Here is a 21,925-nt window from a genome sequence, read left to right as displayed (position 1 = left end):
TTGGTTCATTGCAAGGCACTCCTCTGCACAGAGGTCCTCCGGGCAAATGATGTTGCGGTAGTGTCTAAGCTTCGCGTTGAAGGATATTGATCTTTTGTTGTAGACATCCTTGGTTAGAAGGTACATGATGATGAAGATTATTGACGGTTATTGTTATTATTGTTATTAAGGAAATTCAGATTTTCTTCTTATTCTTCTTCTTATTCAGCCTGTAGGGAGAGCCGTCATTTTCCGGACATAGGGCGCCTCCACTCTTTTCCATGGTCCATTTCTTCGAGTTTCTGGTCATATACCCCGCCGAAACCCATGAAGCAACAGTTTTTCAGAATGTGGTGGGGTTTAACAACGGCTGCCCGAATGAACTCCATTCTGCGTTTGAGTTTCGCTGTTTGATATTGTCGAACTAACTTTATACTGTACAGGTATTGAGCCCTTGCATTCATGCCGTTCAATCGTTGGCCGTCTGCCTCGGCTACTTCGGCAGAGCAATGTCGTTTCTCGGATCTTGAGGTCGTTACGCGTTTTTTTTTTTTTTTTTTTCTGTCACTTCATTGACCAATTGATAGAGTTCAGAGGAGAGCATAACTATTTCAAATTAGGAGCAAAAAGGTGCTTACTAAATTTTATTCAATGCAATCACGATAATTAATGTTACTAATTAGGCAAGAACAGTTAAATTTGTCACAATGCATAACGTGAGTGGTAAGAATAAAAACTCAATGTACGGTAATACTTGCGGACAGCAAAACCAGAAAAAGAATAGAAAACCTGAAAATCGGGCAACATTGATCCAAACGATAACTGAGAGTTAACCCACACGATCCATGGAAAATCTGACCTTCAAAAAGTATAATTCCAGATTTACATTTAATTAAGGTTATCCGCCAGTCGACTACCCTATCGGATATTGGGAACATCCCCCGAATGAATCCTTAATCGAACCAAATTGACTATCAGTTGCTTTGGATAGGTTGCGAAATGTTACTTGAAAGCATGGTGTTCATTACAAGTTCACAGCAATTATCACAATCAAAACTAAAATTCCACCATGTATTGTCATCTCGTGACACCCTTAAGTTACAGAGGAATCCCGATACTGAAACATGCATCACCCCAAACAGATGTTCAGAATGAACCGGCAACAGTTGATCCGAGGGTATCTTACGTTATATAGTTCCGAAGGAACAAAACTGCGAAATGCAGGAAAGCATTAATTCATTACGCGTTTGGAAGAAACGCCAAACACTGAAGTTAAAGATTTTTTTTTTTTGCTAGTTGCTTTACGTCGCACCGACACAGATAGGTCTTATGGCGACGATGGGACAAGGAAGGGCTAGTAGTGGGAAGGAAGCGGCCGTGGCCTTAATTAAGGCACAGCCCCAGCATTTGCCTGGTGTGAAAATGGGAAACCACGGAAAACCATTTTCAGGGCTGCCGACAGTGGGGTTCGAACCTACTATCTCCCGAATACTGGATACTGGCCGCACTTAAACGACTGCAGCTATCGAGCTCGGTTTAAAGAAAAGTGATAAATCACTTGAAAATGTTCTTACTAAACCAACTTTCAGTTACGCCGTTAAATTAGCTAAAATACAAGTCCACAATATAAAACAAACAACATGAAATCTTTCCAATTCTCTATAACTACGACTACAATTATTGCAAATCTGTCTACCTACACTTGTCACTACAAGTAATCGGTAGATCAACGTCTCACCTAAATGATGTGAATAACGTAAAATGAAAATAAAATATAACAACAGCTAACGAATCAAAACCGCATTCGTAGTGTAAATCCTACAAAAATCAACTAAGTGTCAATACACTGCACGAGCATAATATACCGTATGCCCGAACAATAAATCTGAAAGTAAAAAGAAAGAAATAAATAGACGAAAACTCGTCGAAATTGAACGCACGCGGCTAAGTAATAGGGACCAGTCTCCATTAGCCAGGTTTCCACGTGGGATAACCCATACATTCATGCCGCTACTAATGCAATGCTATTATGGCAGCACCTTCCAGCTAGTAAAGATTATGCCGAAATATGACCTAAATAGTACCTGCTGGCCTTTGGCCCAGAGAGTCCCAGGTTCGATTCCCGGTCAGGACGGGGATTTTAACCTTAATTGGTTAATTCCAATGGCTCGGGGGCTGGGTGTGTGTGTGGCGTATAGAGCATTAGAATTCATCCTAGGTAGGGCCCTCATGCAGGTCGCCTAATAGTCCATCTACGAGATAAAGACCCACACCAGGCCTCTCCGGAGGCAATACGCCATTATTATTATTACTGCTGACACTAACATCGTTCAAGTAGATTCGCAAAAATGCCCAACTTATGACTTGGCTATGCACACACGGCGTCCTAATCCTGTCGTTGAGTCAACGTTACAGGGTCTACTCACCTCTAACGATAATTATAATAATTATAATATACGTGGCATCCTAAATCTACCGTTGAGCCAACGTTATGGCATCTACACATCACTCATACTGCCAAGCGAAATCAAAACTGTAACACAATGTCCGAATATTTAAATCTGATCCTCGTTGAAACTCTAACACATGAAGTGAAATTAGCTACTGAAATGAACACGAATCTGGAAATATTACTGTGTATGTTTCCTACCATAAAGCGTGAAATCGAAATTAAACAACAGGTTCGAATAGTTTATTCTATTCTTCATTACAATTTAAACACATGCGGTGAAGTTCGCTAAATAAAGATAAACTCAAATCTCGTTTGATATTACGTAATGTCACTGAAAACAATAATCACAACCATCACGATATTCACGGCATAACTCGAGTGTGAGGCTCCAACTGACCTGCAATATCAACACTCCAAACATGTATCATCGTGAACTGTCCAGTGAAGTAACTTCTCATCAACATACGCAGGCTAAACACTCAATCTAATAAAATGCATACTCTCACCCGCAATGTTCCCAATCCGTGAAGTTTTCGTCTCGTAAAGATACAGAATAAAATTCAATTTACAATAATTAAGTATTATCTTGACTGTGTCTCAGAATGTATTTTGTTCGTGAGGTTGGCTATCACAAAATGCACTTCGCTGATATCAAATCGAATCGACACCTTGACTTAACTGCCGCTACCTACGGTCTTACCTGGTACATAAAATAAAAATTATGGGAGAACATCAACTTGTATTTAAAATGGGCGTTGCAACGCACTCACTTGTTGACAATCCTTACATTTTTCAATCGTTCTGGATCGATACAGGACATCGCTCCTCTTATACAGTTTGTCTCAGAAATATTGCACATCAACTTATACACCATGTCACAAAAATTCCTCTTCATCGAACTAAAGGGCCTCTTATCCTCAGCATCCTGCTTATTCTACATGACTCATAAAATACAGGCTTACTCTGCCTTTAACTTCCTAATTATTTTTATAATATTTCATTTCCATTACAATCCATTTTCTTCTTACTTGATAACTTTTAACTACAAGCAATCCCATAACCAAACAACTTTATAATGATCTCAAAATTAACTTCTCGAGATTTTTCCAGACCTCAAGAGCAAAATAGCATGCCGTAATTTTCTGTATCACAAATACACAGTGTCACAAAATGTAAATTTCCCAGAATGCCAAACTTTATAATGTTTCACTGGATTTAGATATACACTGCAAATAATCTTGCTTACCTAACTGCTGAACGCATTATTATTATTATTATTATTATTATTATTATTATTATTATTATTATTATTATTATTATTATTATTATCTCAATTTAATTCAGACGTGATTATTATTATTATTATTATTATTATTATTATTATTATTATTATTATTATGTTGTTGTTACTTGACTTTATCACACTTATAATGATTATTTTTATCGTTATCATTATTATAACTTTCACAAGCCCAAGCATTATTTTACTGATTTTCATTGTAATATTTAACTTCACTTTTTAGAAATTTAAACACAGTTTAACGTCTCGTTCGCTAAGATAAATAACAGACAATACACCTCTACAATGGAGTAACGACAAGACACATCATCGTCATCGCAATATGCTTAATTCTACTACACACGCCACATATACAACGCGGTGTTATGATTTATTCATTAATTTAAAAGTACAAGCATTTACATGTCTAACTACAAAAACATAATATTTTAATTAGACAGATCTGTAATTGTGCTACTTGACTAGTGGTTGTCTTGGCTACATCTTGCACGCCAGCAACCTCTGAATTTAGCCCCTCATAATGGTAGGGGGCATTCTTCGCTTACATACTACCTTATCAACACACTGATTCTGCACTCGTCTTGAAGCAACACACATTAATTTTCTTGAAATAATTAGTCTAATAAGAAATTTTATTATATACATATACACAAAAATTAAACCACATAGCCTCATGTCGAGTATTCAACTGATGCAGTTTGTGGAAAATTCCCACCCCCTCTTCATCAGGTGTTCCACAGATGTAAATGACGGTGAGACAACTGATGTTATCTCTGCTTAGAGTCCAAGAGTTCTCCCTTACAGATTATCAAAATAACCTTGTCCGCAGAATTCTAAAAAGCTATCTGTGACTTTGCTGTCTTCCTACGCAGAAGTACATGAATCCTATAAATATATTCCTATGATATTCCCACCTTCCAGGAGGGATGTCGTAAATACAATGTTTCTTGTTATTTTGCTTTACTTCGCACCGACACAGATAGGTCTTACGGCGACGATGGGACAGGATAGGGCTAGGAGTTGGAAGGAAGCGGCCGTGGCCTTAATTAAGGTACAGCCCCGACATTTGCCTGGTGTGAAAATGGGAAACCACGGAAAACCATCTTCAGGGCTGCCGACAGTGGGACTCGAACCCACTATCTCCCGATTACTGGATACTGGCCGCACTTAAGCGACTGCAGCTATCGAGCTCGGTAATACAATGTTTCAATATTTAAATTGTCTTCACTCCCCATTACTACTTTGTAAAATTTTCATCTCTCAAGCCAACTGGCTTTTGAGATTCCCCAGTCTATATCACACATTTTAATTTTAGAAGTCCTCTTCTTGATATCTCTCGACGTAGGTTCACCCTCTTGGACAACTGAATGATGACTGACTGTCTCGCTGGTAGAGGGGGTATTTATGCATTCTCTAGAGACGCGGCACGTTACATTACCTATTATTGCGCAGTCGTTCCATTTGATGACCGCTGGACCGATTTCTTTGAGACTCGCTCCAGAGATTACGCCTATTTCTACAATCACAATGGTGTTGTTCGCTGATTTCTCCTGCTTATTTAACGGCCGTAATTAATTAATTCCGTGTACAATGATTCCCGTGCATTTTGACCGTATGTCCTTGACACGTGTAATTCCACTCTGCCAGGATGGATGCCAACTTCTCTCCCAATACAATTAAATACATTTCCACCCTGTGAAGTTAGCTTCATCAAATGTTTCCCAAAATATTAATTTCTGATTTCCTCGTTAATGACAGTGCCGAAATCTCTCACAATCAGGATTATTAGTCAGAATTTCATTATTAATTTCCCGAGGTCTTCCGAAATGTTCCGACCTCGTTCGTCATTTTGGAGATCGCCTCCCGCTGTGAGTTGACAAGCCACGGAACACGAGGCAAACTTGCAATAAAAGTATGGATACGCGTTTTTGTTCTCCATCTCGCAGTTGTCATTGCAGCAATGTCGAATTATGGGCTCAGTATCCATTAATATATCAAATACTAGCTTTCATACTTTGTCAAATTCACCTTTGGGAAAATCAAATGATCATAAATACGTCTCTCAGTCATGACCATCCATCAATACTTCACATCACAGCCTGCATTGTTGCTAGGTAACATAGCGTTACACATGTTGTATAGCTAATTTCATTATGACTCCCAGCCGTAAAAATATAACCTGTACGGTTGCTAGGTGGCGTCACACACCTACCTCTGTGGATCAGTGGCAGAGTAGAGTGCCATCTTCTGGATCCCTAAATCGAGGGTTCAGTTCCAGCAGAGGAAATCCGACTTCTCTATCCTGCGATATCGACCTGTTAAAAGGTATGGTGACTTATCTGGTGTTTACCAAATATAATATTAAAAACAACTATAGGTCTTGCAGTGGATTTATGGTTTTTCTGCCATCTAACAGGGAGCAATGATAGGTCAAATTAGGTACGCACGCATCCCAAATAGGACCAAATTAAGATATGTGCGTAAGGTAGCTGAGTAGTAGTAGCAGCAACAGAACCGCAGTTGAGGCGAGGCTGAGGCCGGCAAGCTATCGCCTCCCGACGGCCGAACAATACCAGAGCAAGCTAGAGTGACTGCCTGATATTCTAATACATTTTGTAACTTCGTAGCCCTTTGTACGGAAACGAAAAGAAATTCCCGTTTGCCGAGAAAGATGGCTAAAGAGATTTATTTACGCGTTGTCCTATGTCTTCAATATTTTCTTCTGTTACCACTATACGTCGCCTTTTTCGTTTCCCATCATTAACATTTCCCGCCATTATACTGTACTCGTTGTGCACGTATGATTCTGTATCAGATATTTAATCTGATTAATTCTACTTGTGCGTAAATTTTGTTATTTGTATCCTAGAAGCAGTTTCGACCGAGCTCGATAGCTGCAGCCGCTTAAGTGCGGCCAGTATCCAGTATTCGGGAGATAGTAGTTCGAACCCCACTGTCGGCAGCCCTGAAGATGGTTTATGGTGGGTTCCCATTTTCACACCAGGCAAATGCAGGGGCTGTACCTTCATTAAGGCCACGGCCGCTTCCTTCCAACTCCTAGACCTTTCCTATCCCATCGTCGCCATAAGACCTATCTGCGTCGGTGCGACGTAAAACCACTAGCGAAAAAAAGGAAGCAGTTCTATTGCTGCCTGGGAGACTGATTACCTAGGATCGAGTAAGGATATTTCAGTCGCCTTGACAAAGAAGATTGCAATGTATTCGAAATGTCGGAAAATTGTACGAAATGTACAGAGAACAACAACACGATTAAATCCGAAAGAAGAACTAAATCATTTTGTTATTTGTGTTTTTCATTGCCGGCCCCGTGGTGTAGGGGTAGCGTGCCTGCCTCTTACCCGTAAGCCGCGGATTAGATTCCCGGCCAGGTCAGGGAATTTTACCTGGACCTGAGGGCTGGTTCGAGGTCCTTTCAGCCTACGTGATTAGAATTGAGGAGCTATCTGACGGTGAGATAGTGGCCCCGGTCTAGAAAGCCAAGAATAACGGCCGAGAGGATTCGTCGTGCTGACCACACGACCCCTCGTAATCTGCGGGCCTTCGGGCTGAGCAGCGGTCGCTCGGTAGGCCAAGGCCCTTCAAGGGCTGTAGTTGGTTTTGGTTTGGTTTGGTGTTTTTCATTCATTGATCGATTTCACATCAGTTGTATAATTAGTTTGTACGGGGTTTTCAACTATTCATCATATACTACATAAATAAAATAAACGAAACTCCTTGAAGAACGCTATCTGTTGATCAAACGATGTCATTACTAAATGATGGAGTAATGTGTTATTTTAAAGTGTACTAAACTGATTGGATTTCTTTGTTTTGTTTTGGTGTATCACGGGAAGTTCATACTTTTCTCCATAGATGCCTCTATTAAAGAACTGATGTCATGCACTCTGATGAAAAGTGGAATAACTAGAGAATTAAATAAGTTTTGTGTTTATAAGTTTTCTCAACTGAATCTACTTTCATTATTTTTGATACTTCAAGGTTTGCAACACTTCCTTCTCATCCCGCCAGCTTTGGTTTCTTACCAATCGGAAATTTTGCGTATTTATTTTTCAGCGAATCATAGGATTCTTGTAACTTTTTGTCTGCCCAATAAAATGAGAGGGTGTATCCGGATTTAGTCCAGAGCCTTCTCGAAATTTCTTCCCGGGTATAAAAGCTGTCGCTTTTTCGGCTTAACTTGTCTTTCCGATCGTTGTCTTAATGAGTGTGTGTATGTTAAGACAGGAGGCGGGGGCCTCAATCTTCGGCAGGCAGAACATCAGCTAAGGTAATGCCCAACAGTTTTTCCATCTAAGTAGTTATCTCCGCAAGCTGACCCGAGCGGAAGGTTCCAATATTTAACTATGTAACTGTCAATCTCCTAAAATGTAAACTTTTATCCTTCTCATGTAAAATTTCATGTAAGTCTTAAGGACTTAAAGTGTAAATCGGGGATGGAGAGTGCGTTACCCCCTCGAATTCCCCTTCAATTAATCTTGAGGTGACTGTGATTTTGTAACTGATTTTCTCTTGTAAATTGAAAATTAACTTGTCCGTCTAGTCACCTCAGTAGTTTGGGATTGGCCTTTGCATCATCGGGCCGCAAGCCCAAGTAGGGTTTTAATCTTATTTTTCAAGGAGCGCAAGTGTACGCCTCAATCCATTTTTGAGTTTGGGGTAGTAATTTTACCTGTTCTTTTTCACGAAGGCCCATTAAAATGGGTACTAGATACTCCAGTGTAAACTAAGAGGTAATTAATATGGTATTGTAAATTGCAGGTTGTGCCTAAAGAGACCTGAAGGTGTAATTGTTTTGAGCAGAGACGTTCTTTTCAGTTTTGTAATAGTTAATTGTTGCCTTGAGTAGGCCGTAAGAGTTCGGGAGCGCTGTCTCCTTGGTAGAATTTGTAGAGCATGTAAGCTCTTTTGTGGTAATGTAATAGATATTTGTGTAATATTGAGTGGTGCCTTTGGGAGGCCGTAAATTGTAACGTTGGAGCAAAGTGCTCCTGAAAATTGTGTTTTTAGAGATATCTCTCCTTGTCTATCTAACTAAACGCAACATTTGCGATGTTAGGACCTGTTTCACGAAATTCAGTAACTAAACTATGAACCGTCCCCACGATTTGGAACTCGAATCCCTAGGAATTTCTCTTGAAATAATCTCCTAAGAGCACGACTGAATTCTGAACGGACATACGAATCGTAAGTGAGTACGTAACTGCGTTGTGGGACAAAGACAGAACCGCGCAGTTATCGGCTTAACCGCTCCCAACCACAGCACCGTTTCGGTTCCAAGATAATTGGATGACCCAGTACAAGTATTGATGACAAACGCTCTATTGTTCAGTATCCATTGTAGGACACTCTACCTGAGACAGCTCATAGATATTGTCTTCTCTCTTCGTAAATATTCTAGAGTAGGGCGGTCACATCTAGAATCAGAAAAGGTGGGACACTTTTCTCGAACATTTTGATAAAGTGATGTCATAAGGTCAGAGACATGTTACATCATATTCTAGTGTGTACAAAATAATGAACCCCACACGTAGCTAATTTTACAACAAATTACGGAACATTTTATTTACAAAATACATAGATATACTCACTAAAGATTATTAATGAAGTTATTTAACCAGCTCAATTACACATACATTTCTATATTGTTCTATTAAATGTATGCTGAATGTATTGCTAAAGGAAATGAAAACATAAAAAGGTTTGATTTAGCTATAAAACTCCTAGGTTCGCCACCAGCTTGCCACACAATGTAATGACGTCTTCCTTTTACATAGCCTTCTAAATACACCAAGATCTTCAATCCACTGATCTGCAATTAGGGCAGTAGCCCAAGTGACGAGATAGCCTACTTGCCTGTTCAATGAAAGAACAAGATTAATAGGTAAGGCAACCTGCCAAAAGAGTGCAGCACCATTCCAATTTCTGATTTTTACATGTTTTAATGTTATTTTTATATCTATTCAATGCAGATAAATAAAACTGGACAATTTCGTACATGTCTCGTTAAGTTTTTGTCGAGGCACCGGAACATACATTAAAAGAAGGAAAAATGCCGTTCACAGTGTCAATAAGATAGGATGCGGTGTTTTCATTGTACAAACAGGTATATCTACTTTGAAAACAATTGGAATCGCAAGGTTTGGATATATGCGACACAAATTGTTGACATTTTTTTTCAACAGTACGAGTCATGATCTTCCCAGCGCCTTTCACAAGCATGAATTGCAGGAAATCTACCTTTAGGTGGGGGTTTTAGATTAAAATCCACGGTATCCCCTGCCTGTCGTAAGAGGCGACTAATAAACGTCCCCAGGGGCTCTTAACTTTGGACCGTGAGTTGGCCCGTTAGCTGAATCCTGGCATTGTGCCATGCTCCTCACTTTCATCTATCCTATCCGACTTCCCTTGGTCAACTTTTGTTCCGTTCCGACCCCGACGGTATTAGGTTTCCTAATCCCAGGGAGTCTTTCATTTTCACGCCCTTCGTGGCCGTTGTCTTTGTTTGGCCGATACCTTCAATTTTCGAAGTGTCGGATCCCTTCCATTTCCCCCTCCGATTAGTGTTAATAGAATATGATTGCCCAGTTATACTTCCTCTTAACACAATAATCACCACCATCCCCATCTTGAGGAAACTTTCTCTAATGCGATAGACAATGTAGCAACATACTTTTACATCGATATTGTGGTAAGTAACGGCGCACATCTTGTAACAGTCTACCAGATGTTCCATGCTATGTCATCACAGTATTTCACCTGTTAGCAGCCAAGTGGCGCTTTTACAGTTTACGGCAGCTGGTTTTGAACCCTTACTATAAGCTTGCATTCGGACGATACTGGACTCGAACCTCACTGTCGGCGCCCTGAAGATGGTTTTCAGTGGTTTCCCATTTTCGCACCAGGCAACAAATGTTGGGCTGTATTGTAATTAAGGCCACGGTCGCTTCCTTCCCAGATTTAAAAAAAGGCTCCTTTAATGTGACACAGTTGCAGTTGTACTGTGAACTACTCAAAATTTCATGTCCCCCACAAAAATCCACAGTTCTACCCCTTGAGGCAAGCAGCTCAATATTGAAAACATCCTAGAGATATGAGCTACGAATTTTAGGTAATTAAAACATAATAAAGTATGAGAGCGTGATATTTATTTATTACAATCCTTGTCTTAATCATTGATATCCGGTCGATTAGATTACGGCCGACTGGATCCCTCGCTGCGCTCCTTGCTAGCTAGAGCGACACATTAAGTCGGCCGTGATTAGATTAGCAGTTTGTCTTTTTCTACCACTACGAGCACTAATGTAAGTCAATGCATTGTTTCACGTAAGCACCACTACGAGCACTAATGTAAGTCAATGCATTGTTTCACGTAAGCACCACTACGAGCACTAATGTAAGTCAATGCATTGTTTCACGTAAGCACCACTACGAGCGCTAATATAAGTCAATGCATTGTTTCTCGCAAGCACCACTACGAGCGCTAATGTAAGTCAGTCCATTGTTTCACGTAAGCACCACTACGAGTGCTAATGTCAGTCCATTGTTTTACGTAAGCACCACTACGAGCGCTAAAGTCAATGCATTGTTTCACGTAAGCACCACTACGAGCGCTAATGTAAGTCAGTCCATTGTTTCACGTAAGCACCACTACGAGTGCTAATGTGAGTCCATTGTTTTACGTAAGCACCACTACGAGCGCTAATGGAAGTCAATGCATTGTTTCACGCAAGCACCACTACGAGCGCTAATGGAAGTCAGTGCATTGTTTCACGTAAGCACCACTACGAGTGCTAATGTAAGTCAATGCATTGTTTCACGTAAGCACCACTACGAGCGCTAATGTAAGTCAATGCATTGTTTCACGTAAGCACCACTACGAGTGCTAATGTGAGTCCATTGTTTTACGTAAGCACCACTACGAGCGCTAATGGAAGTCAATGCATTGTTTCACGTAAGCACCACTACGAGTGCTAATGTCAGTCCATTGTTTTACTTAAGCACCACTACGAGCGCTAATGGAAGTCAATGCATTGTTTCACGTAAGCACCACTACGAGTGCTAATGTCAGTCCATTGTTTTACGTAAGCACCACTACGAGCGCTAAAGTCAATGCATTGTTTCACGTAAGCACCACTACGAGCGCTAATGTAAGTCAGTCCATTGTTTCACGTAAGCACCACTACGAGTGCTAATGTGAGTCCATTGTTTTACGTAAGCACCACTACGAGCGCTAATGGAAGTCAATGCATTGTTTCACGCAAGCACCACTACGAGCGCTAATGTGAGTCAATGCATTGTTTCACGTAAGCACCACTACGAGCGCTAAAGTCAATGCATTGTTTCACGTAAGCACCACTACGAGCGCTAATGTAAGTCAGTCCATTGTTTCACGTAAGCACCACTACGAGTGCTAATGTGAGTCCATTGTTTTACGTAAGCACCACTATGAGCGCTAATGGAAGTCAGTGCATTGTTTCACTTAAGCACCACTACGAGCGCTAATGTAAGTCAGTCCATTGTTTCACGTAAGCACCACTACGAGTGCTAATGTGAGTCCATTGTTTTACGTAAGCACCACTACGAGTGCTAATGTCAGTGCATTGTTTCACTTAAGCACCACTACGAGCGCTAATGTAAGTCAGTCCATTGTTTCACGTAAGCACCACTACGAGTGCTAATGTGAGTCCATTGTTTTACGTAAGCACCACTACGAGCGCTAATGTGAGTCAGTGCATTGTTTCACTTAAGCACCACTACGAGTGCTAATGTCAGTGCATTGTTTCACGCAAGCACCACTACGAGCGCTAATGGAAGTCAGTGCATTGTTTCACGTAAGCACCACTACGAGTGCTAATGGAAGTCAATGCATTGTTTCACTTAAGCACCACTACGAGTGCTAATGTCAGTGCATTGTTTCACGCAAGCACCACTACGAGCGCTAATGGAAGTCAGTGCATTGTTTCACGTAAGCACCACTACGAGTGCTAATGGAAGTCAGTGCATTGTTTTACGTAAGCACCACTATGAGCGCTAATGGAAGTCAATGCATTGTTTCACTTAAGCACCACTACGAGCGCTAATGTAAGTCAATGCATTGTTTCACTTAAGCACCACTACGAGCGCTAATGTAAGTCAATGCATTGTTTCACTTAAGCACCACTACGAGTGCTAATGTGAGTCAATGCATTGTTTCACGTAAGCACCACTACGAGCGCTAATGTGAGTCAATGCATTGTTTCACTTAAGCACCACTACGAGCGCTAATGTAAGTCAATGCATTGTTTCACTTAAGCACCACTACGAGTGCTAATGTGAGTCAATGCATTGTTTCACGTAAGCACCACTACGAGCGCTAATGGAAGTCAGTGCATTGTTTCACGTAAGCACCACTACGAGCGCTAATGTAAGTCAATGCATTGTTTCACTTAAGCACCACTACGAGTGCTAATGTGAGTCAATGCAGAGTTTCACTGGGCACTTTTCAAAATAAAAAACGCCTGAGGGTATTGAACCAAGGAACAAATTACGGAAAGAATTATGTAAATAAGTAATTTGGCTGGGATTTGAATCAAGAAGGAAACGAGTAAAGAAACAAGCGATTTTAGGCAGCTTTTTCGGAACTGCATTTAGGCCGGAAGCGATTTTCGAAATTTGGTTTTTTTTTTTTTTAGTTTGATAGAGCTATCCAAGACCCAAAATTTGAAACCTTTCCGGGCCCTTTTGACACAATTGAGGAAATAGCTTAATTTTACGTTTTTCGTAGTAAGGGGACCTCTAATTTGTCTGTTAAGAAATGCTTTCAACCTTAAAACCTATATGGCAGTGGTGAAACTCGATTGAGCCATGGTGGATGATTGCGGACAGCCATACAGTCACTCAAACAAAGATTGCCCGCTCGGTATTGTATAAGTTTCTCGCAATTGCACTTTTCTCAGGAACAGTTTAACCTGTAGATGTAATGTTTGTTGTGGATATCAACTGGGATTGTATCTACATGGGAGTTGAATTATATTGTGATAATAATTGAAATTAAGTTCGGCAAAATATTAAATGCGAAAAAGCCAGTGGCGAAGGCACCTATCATCCGGAACGGATGAGGCAATTGAAAAAGGTGTGTTTAAGTTTATTGTAGAAACCAGATATTTTAACATTATTCTGTAAATAGATGCCTTTTTTGCGTAAGTGAGCAGTCAAGGGCCTATTTTGTAACAACCTGCTACTAGAAGCCTAGGCACTCGCCGTTAATAGGTTTCTACTACTACTACTACTACTACATGTTTTCATTCCTCCCCTGAAGGGGGAGGCGGACCTCCTAGACGGTGACGCCGTCTCTCAGGCCAGAAGATTGGTTTTGGAGAAGGTGAGAGAGTTGGCGGCCGTGGCCTATACTAGGCATTTTCAGGACAGCCGACGGTGGAGACCAGCTCCTCTCTATCTCCTGAATACAGAGGCGTAGAACCACGGTAGATCCGTGGCCACCCCTCCTCTGCTCGGCTCTGCATATCTGTCGGATCACGGAGCAGCATGTTATGACGTGCAATTTTAGTTGTGTTCTAACGTCTGTGGGAAACGTATGAAATAACAAAGTAACATTCATATAAATTGACATCTTCTCCTTCTTAATCTGTTTTCCCTCCAGGGTCGGTTTTTCCCTCGGACTCAGCGAGGGATCCCACCTCTAACGCCTCAAGGGCAGTGTTCTGGAGCTTCAGACTCTGGGTCATGGGATACAACTGGGTAGGATGACCAGTACCTCGCCCAGGCGGCCTCACCTGCTATGTTGAACAGGGACCTTGTGGAGGGATGGGAAGATTGGATGGGACAGGCAAGGAAGAGGGAAGGAAGCGGCTGTATCCTTAGCCGGCATTTGCCTGGAGGAGAAGTGGGAAACCTCGGAAAACCACCTCCAGGATGGCTGAGGTGGGAAGCGAACCCACCTCTCCTCAGTTGACCTCCCGAGGCTGAGTGGATCCCGTTCCAGCCCTCATTCCACTTTTCAAATTTCGTGGCAGAGCCGGGAATCGAACCCGGACCTCTGGGGTGGCAGCTAATCACGCTAACCACTACACCACAGAGGCGGACCATAAATTGACATACTCATGGAAATAGCATGTTAAGAGAAATTCACAGCTCTGCTGTTAAACGTTGAGTAGCAGAACTACTGTTTAATTTCCCTTTCAACGCGATCCGAGAGCAATGACACTAAGAGAAGTCCAGCTTGTCAAAACGAGCAGACACCGTGACCGAGTCTCTACTAATATCTAGTTTGAAGGACTCCGTAATTGAAGGTTATTCAAGGAGGAGAGAAAAGAAAATGACGGAGTGTTTATGGCCATAATAGACAAGAGATTACCAAAAGTAAGGTGTGTGGTGACAGTGAAAGTTAGCGAAATACAACTTCGAATGTGGATAGCAGGAATAGAGTAGTGTATCCACAGTTCGAGTCCCAATAATCAGAGCTGTAAAGAATAAAAAATTACACCTGACCGTTAACAATCTTTTACCTTTATATGCTGTTCAGTTGACAGCAATTGATCGCCTGAATAATAATAATAATAAAATTTGCAGTTATAGGCAGTGGATTTCTTTTTCCTGGGAGAAAAATGAAATGGCGTTTGCCTTTTAGTGCCGGGGTGTCCGAGGACAAGTTCAGCTTGACAAGTGCAGGGCATTAGAATTCACGCCCGTAGGCAAACCATGCGTCGTGATGAGGATGATGAAGACGACACATACAGCCAGCCCCCGTGTCAGCAGAATTAACCAATGAGGTTAAAATTCTCGACCCTGCCGCGATGAAACCCAAGACCCCTGCGACCAAAGGCCAGCACGCTAACGATTTATCCATGGAGCCAGACTTCTGGGAGAAAAGGTGCCGGTACTCACCACGTAGGTGCTGTAGCAGCAACTTCCACACTTCTTACATAAACTCCGATATATGCTACCCTCGTCGTCCCCATCCATTCCTTTCTCCCGCAGAAGCTATTTTCTTTGTCAAACTGTCCAAAATTCTAACCAGCCACATTAGAATCTGCTTCCTTTCGAACTCATGGATCTTCGGTCTTCTTAACCCTCTTAACCACTTGTACTTTTTGGTGCTAGTTTCGTGTTTTGGAGGATCACAAGTAGTGGCGGTCGGTGGCATCTCAGGTCGGAGGGGCGGCCACAATACTGTTTCCTCACAAGTCTTTCTTTGCTACTGATCGGTGCCACGGCACTCATTCGAGTCTTCCTCTCGAAAACAAACTAATACAAGGCCGCCAACCGACACAAAACGCGAAATGTAAGCCAGAGGCCGAATTTGAATCAAAATTCCTGGTCTCAAATGTTACATATCAATAGAATTATTTATTATTTTAAAAAATAACAGGGCAAACAAGGTCACAAATTATTATTTAATTTTACTGCATGCGACCCTGAAGATTTGGCTGGCGCATTCTCGTGTACGGATTTGTGAAGACATCTTTACTGCTACGGACTCTGCCCAAGTAAAAGCCTCTTCCCGCACCCTTCCATCCCCCGAAACCGTCCATCAGCGAGTTTCCCCCTTACATCCCAACCACCTCACCCACACTACACCCTCAGGCGGAAACTCGAGAGTCCGTGCCTTATTTTCAACCTGGAAACATTTACCAGTGAACTGCGGGCTGAAAGTCAGTCATCTAAGTTTGATATTGCCGTACACTCTTCCTTATTGATGAGAATTTACAGCTGCACAACGAAATGTAATTTTCTTAGCATTATTCGAGTCCGACATTTGACTTGAAATGTCGAGAGGAAATAAAAGAACCTTTTCGTTCTCTATTGAGGACATCGTCTGGGAGTCCTTACGGGCCGACCGCTGCTGATCACAAGTAGATTTGACAGTTTCTACTAAGTGAGCTCATTGGCATAATGTAATCAATTTTACTCATTGTTAACAATGATTGCACTGATCCGCCTCTGTGGTGTAGTGGTTAAGGCCTCTACACACGACCCAATCTCCTGGGCCCGATCTGCAGGCAGTTGGCGTGGTAAAAATCGGGTGCTGTTCTCCACACGGCACAATCTGCAGGGCCCGATCTGCAGTAGGCTGGCTCGCTCTGGCCTGGAAACGCGTGATCATGGCTCCTTCATTTTCTAAATTTCAAAAAATAGGAATTGCACTGACTTTGTTGTCATTGAAGTCGATACGAAAGAGAAAATATTGGGCTAAAAGGTGGTTAGTACAGAGAAAGAAATTTAGTCATACAAATATTATGAAAGAACTAGAATGATTCGATTTTAGAAATTTTCTGCGAATGGATATCGACACTTTCAATGATCTGCTCTACCTAGTGACGCCTTTAATAAAGAAACAAGACACTATAATGGGGGAAAGTGTGAGTGTTCAAGAACGATTAATCGTGACTCTAAGATTTTTAGCTACTTGAGCGAGTTACAGAGATTAGCAATTTAGTGCAGCCGTGTAACCACAACTTTTGCCCGGCTCCATGGCTAAATGGTTAGCGTGCTGGCCTTTCGTCACAGGGGTTCGATTCGCGGCAGGGACTGGAATTTTAACCATCATTGGTTAATTTCCCTGGCACGGGGGCTGGGTGTATGTGTTGTGTTTATCATCATTTCATCCTCATCACGACGCGCAAGTCGCCCACGGGATTCAAATCAAAAGACCTGCACCTGGCGAGCCGAACCCTTCCTGGGATCTCCCACCACTAAAAGCCATATGCCATTTCACTTAATTTTACCACAGCTTTGTCTAAAATCATTCCATAAACATTTTGCGCTATTTTCAATAGTCTGAAGGGATACATAAAAGTAAGTGATTAAAATAATATATATTTCTTTAATGTAAGAGTATTTATTTCTGAAATTACGTATGAGTAGAAAATACGAGAAGAAACTAACCTAAAATTATAAACTAAATTAATCTAAACTATATTATAGTATATAGTGAACTACTAATCTAACTGAATCTGTTCACTGCCCTCTGACACACGTCACACGTGCTGGGTGGCGACGAGGCAACTGATAGCTTATCGGCCGACTTCCGGAGTGTAAGTTGGGAGATTGTGTGGTCGGCCCGACGGTGGCGTGCCAGATGCGACCGTGCCGCATGCGACCCGTGCCACTAGCGACCGTGCCGCATGCGACCCGTGCCACTAGCGACCGCATAATCTGTAACCGTGCCGGATGCGACCGGCGTTGACAAGCAAATTGACATTTGATAAGTTGTGTCATCACCCAAGATAAGGTAAGCCAAACGAAGTGCAATGCCATTTCTAAGTCCTATAAGCAGCTACTGCCCCTACTTTACATAACACTTCTTGGGGAAACTCGTTTTACAACACGAAATATGGTGATGCGTTTACGTCTTTTCCCACCGGGTGAGTTGGCCATGCGGTTAGAGGCGCGCGGCCCTGAGCTTGCATCCGGGGGATAGTGGGTTCGAATCCCACTGCCGTCAGCCCTGAAGATGTTTTTCCGTGGTTTCCCATTTTTACACCAGGCAAATGCTGGGGCTGTGCTTTAATTAAGACCAGGGCCGCTTCCTTCCCATTCCCATTCCTTGCCTGGTGCAGGTCCTTCTACCTGACTCCCTTGGGTGGCCTGCGCGTCTGGATGTGGGGTTATGATAATGAAGTAGGGAGAGATGAAACCCGGTTTCGGCACGTCGCCTACTCCTCTCGAATAATACCAAGGGGTCTGCTCAATGCTTTACGTCGCCATCCGACGGCCGAATCACCATCAACAGCATAATATCCCCTCACCCCATTTGAACACTGCGAAAAGGTTTGGATATGAACCCCGGCTTTTGGCATGCAATCTAGTGATTAGAAACTGTCTACCACCAACTTTCCTACCCTGCCGGCCAACATTCTGATGGTGATTTTTTTTTTCATCCAGGCCAAGTGGCTCAGACGGCTGAGATGTTGGTCTTCCGACTCCAACTTGGCAGGTTCGATCCTGGCTCAGTCCGGTGGTATTTGAACGTGCTCAAATACTTCAGCTTTGTGTCAGTGGATTTACTGGCACGTAAAACAAGTCCTGCGGGACTAAATTCCGGCACCTCGGCGTCTCCTTAAACCATAAAAGTAGTTAATACGACGTAAAGCCAGCAACATTATTATATTTTTCCTTCGACCAACGGCACTCGAACCTGCTAACAATTGTGTCAGACATTTATTTTAGAAAAGACCAAGTTAGCTACTTATAAGCAGTCTGCCACTTGGTGACAGCCCTTAATGCAGATCAATTGTAAGTGATTGATGCGTCGCATGCGGCACGATGCTTATCCGGTCGGTCGCTATTGGCACGATAATGGCCGGGTCACATCCGGCACGGTCGCATCTTGCACGTAACCGGCCCGACCAACCACCCGACATGAGTTTTGTCGGCCAATCTGGTCCCAACAAACCTACACACCACCCAATCTGCAGGGACCCTGCAGATCGGGCCCAGCAGATTGGGTCGTGTGTAGCGGCCTTTAGTGTGATTAGCTCCCGCGCCCCGGAGGCCCGGGTTCAATTCCCGGCTCTGCCACGAAAATTGAAAAGTGGAACGAGAGCTGAAACGGGGTTCGCTCAAACTTGGGAGGTCAACTAAGTAGAGGAGGGTTCGATTCCCACCTCAGCCAACCTCGAAGTGGTTTTCCGTGGTTTCCTACTTCTCTTCCAGGCAAATGCCGGGATGGTAACTATCTTATGGCCACGACCGTTTCCTTCCCTCTTCTTTGTCCATCTTTCCAATCATCCCATCCCCCTACAAAGGCAGCAAAGCCGGCGTGGTCGCCTAGGCAAAGTACTGGTCCTCCTTCACAGTGGTATCCCCTGACCCAAACACTCACTCTTCAGGACACTGCCCTTGAGACGGTAGAATATCACCCACGGTATCCCCTACCTGTCGTAATAGGCGACTAAAAGGGGCCCCAGAGGCTCTGAACTTTGGAGGGTGGGTTGGCGACTACGGGGCCCTTAGATGAGTCCTGACATTGCTTGCACTTACTTGTGCCAGGCTCCTCACTTCCATCTATCCTATCCGACCTCTCTTGGTCAACTCTTGTTCTTTTCCGACCCCGACGCTATTAGGTTTGCGAGGGCTAGCGAGTCTTTCATTCTTCATGCCCTTCGTGGCCCTTGTCTTCCTTTGGCCGATATCTTCATTTTTCGAAGTGTCGGATCCCTTCCATTTATTTCTCCCTGATTAGTGTTATATAGAGGATGGTTGCCTAGTTGTACTTCCTCTTAAAACAATAATCACCACCACCACCGCCGACGGAAAAACCAACCCTGGAGGGTAAACAGATTAAGAAAGGAAAAAGAATGATTGCACTGATTGAACGTACAATAAATAAATTCGAAACTCACGTGAACGAAGTGGTTATCTGACATTGGAAACAATCAAAAGTGGATACAAATACCTTTCTCTGGCTGCGCTACCAACATATGAAGCCTGTGAAATATGTAAGCATGATACAACTTGAGGGAATAAACACTGACAATTCAACTCGTGAACACAGCACCATCTTCTGGAATATTTATGATGAATTCCTCTGTTAATAAATAGCAATTCCTGTTTCTAAACGACAAAAAGAGTGCTGGTACTGGGTACCCATAGAAAAAAGAAAGCACTGGTAATAGGTAACTGTTGATATCGCAATTGAGTACGTCACGAAATCTCCAATTTTATAAGGAAACGGATCAACAGAAAGTCACACATTCATCGAATCGAGGTTCAAACCGCGCATGCCTTTGATAAGCCGGGACATTTTTTAAAAAAATTGTAAATATTTGTGATGGTAATGGCGAAAATGGCAGACCGGTTCCTTGGTTCAGAGGTCCCAGAGCTTGTTTCCCAGCCGCGATGAGGGATTTAGCCACTTTCGGCTACGTCCTCTACCTCAGGGGTTCGATGTTTGTGACCAATCAATCAATCAATCAATCAATCAATCAATCAATCATCCATGATCTGAATTTAGGCAGGAGATAAAGTTGATGCCCCGAGCGCCCCAGACAGAGGACAATGTGAATGTATTCAACACACCCAGCACGGGGATAATGTGAATGTATTCAACACACCCAGACAAGGGATAATGTGAATGTATTCAACACACCCAGACAGGGGACAGTGTGAATGTATTCAACAAACCCAGACAAGGGATAATGTAAATGTATTCAACACACCCAGACAAGGGATAATGTAAATGCATTCAACACACCCAGACAGGGGGATATGTGAATGCATTCAACACACAGAGGCAGGGGATAATGTGAATGTATCCAGCGTCCCCAGACGAGGAATAATGTGAATGTATTCAGTACCCCCAGACGGGGAATAATGTGAATGTATCCAGCGCCCCCAGGCGGAGACAATGAGAATGTATTCAATACCCTCAGATAGGGCATAACGAGGATGTATTCAGCACCCCCAGACAGGAGATAATGTGAATGTATTCAGTACCACCAGACATAGGATAATGTGAATGTATTCAGTACCCCCAGACAGCGGTAACGTGAATTTATTCAACCCCCAGACAGGGGATATTGTGAATGTATTCAACTCCCCCAGACAGGGGATAATGTGAATGTATTCAGGCCCCCAGGCAGGGGATAATGTGAGTGTATTCAACACCCCCAGACAGGGGATAATGTGAATGTATTCAGCACCCCCAGGTAGGGGATAATGAGGATGTATTCAATACCCCCAGGTAAGGGATAATCTCAATGTATCCAGAGACCCCAGACAAGGGATAATGTGAATTTATTCAGCACCCCCAGGTAGGGGATAATGAGGATGTATTCAATACCCCCAGGTAGGGGATAATCTCAATGTATCCAGAGACCCCAGACAAGGGATAATGTGAATTTATTCAGCACCCCTAGGTAGGGGATAATATGAATGTATCCAGCGTCCCCAGACAGGGGATGATGGGGGAACGTATTTAACACCGCCAGACAGGGGACAATTTGCATATATCCAGCGCCCCCCCCCCCCGCACGCAGGGGATAATGTGAATGTATTCAACACCCCCGGAAAGGGACATTTCGTACGTATCCAGCGACCCCAGGCAGGGGATAATGTGAATGTATTCAGAACCCCCAGGCAGCGGATAATTTGAATGTATTCATCCTCAGACAGGGGATAATACTGATGTATCCAGGGACCCCCCGCCACGCCGGTAGGGAATAATATGGATG

This window comes from Anabrus simplex, chromosome 11 (assembly GCF_040414725.1).
Source record: "Anabrus simplex isolate iqAnaSimp1 chromosome 11, ASM4041472v1, whole genome shotgun sequence".
Classification (NCBI taxonomy): domain Eukaryota; kingdom Metazoa; phylum Arthropoda; class Insecta; order Orthoptera; family Tettigoniidae; genus Anabrus; species Anabrus simplex.
The sequence above is the reverse complement of the archived record's forward strand: the minus strand, read 5'-3'. Positions refer to the sequence as shown.